The sequence below is a fragment of the Aphanomyces astaci genome (genome assembly GCF_000520075.1).
Source record: "Aphanomyces astaci strain APO3 unplaced genomic scaffold supercont1.321, whole genome shotgun sequence".
Lineage (NCBI taxonomy): Eukaryota > Oomycota > Saprolegniomycetes > Saprolegniales > Verrucalvaceae > Aphanomyces > Aphanomyces astaci.
This window is the reverse complement of record NW_009798584.1, coordinates 7,732-9,061: the sequence shown is the minus strand read 5'-3', so window position 1 is coordinate 9,061 and position 1,330 is coordinate 7,732.

Sequence of the window (1,330 nt, the reverse complement as noted above, 5' to 3'; positions counted from 1 at the left end):
ACCTGCAGGGAGGTGTACGGCACCGACACGGGCTGGATGGTGGAATGTGGGATGACCAATTTCATTGGGTTACTAGTAGTAGGCAAGTGGTGAAATGAGACCTGTTAGAATTGACTGAGTCCTGAATACCACATCACATGATCTTGCTCTCATACACAGCCTACAATTATCTCAAGGCTCCTTGCATCAACCGCCACTACGCAGGGATTTTCGTGATTTCACCGCATCTGATTGGACAAAATTGGACAATTTTGAATTCGCAACCTAGCGAATTCCAAAAAGAGACAGACACATGAAAAATAAAAATTATCAATACAAACTTGAAGATATATTTAATTGAAACTATACAATTTCAGAATTATTTATGGAATTCGCAAGGCTGTACCCAAGTCGCTTTATATCGCTTTATATTGGTCAAAAATATCCAATTATCTAGTTCTAGCCAATTAAACAAATCAAAGTAGAAGAAGTAACCAATCCGAACGCATTGGAAAGAAATCAGACCACCTTATTGAGTTGTATCCATTTCGATCAGATTTTACTGACATTTTCGGGGGTACAGATCCATAAGGTATACTGTACGGTAGTTGGGGATATGACGCGGCTTCCGCCACGTTGCATTTTCCGTTGTGCCACGATGCAGGCGAATGTAGCCACCGCTCTTACATCAGCTAACGCCCGGCGAGCACTTGACCTTGAACGACCCGTCATCGTACCCCACAGCAATCGCGGCATGGTCCAATTGCACACCCGGACACGTGGACACGACACTGTTTCAGTAGTTTTGCCAAACCGAGTTTCCAGCTTCGATCACCACCGCCACGGGCTGTTCGTTCAACGCCGGGAAGGGTGTTTTCACGCGTGTCTTTTTCAACGGCCACTTTAAGGTATGCGGGGAATTGCGCGTGTTAATCTTCTGAGATGCCTAAGCTATTATGTTGAAGAATTAAGACGGCTACCACAAACATGGCCCATGGCATCTCCAACCATGGCGTCGTCATCTAATTACTCTATCTTGCCACTCGTCCACAAGACGATCCATCTCAGTTGCTTATGTCATATATTGAGGACACCCCAGGCGCTCAATCTACCTCGACACCAAAACATATCCTCCTTGCCCTCAAGGACAAGACTCTCTCAGTGGAGACTACGACCTACAAACAGGCGATGAAGTCGCCAGTCAAAGCGCAATGCCTTCAAGCCATGATGCTCGAGTAGGCAGCCCATGAGGTAACGAGTCGTTCGTAGCGGCCACCCTGCCTCTAGATGTGATACTACTGTGTATACATTCACGTGGTGTTCAAAATCAAAAACGAAGACTCGGCCATTG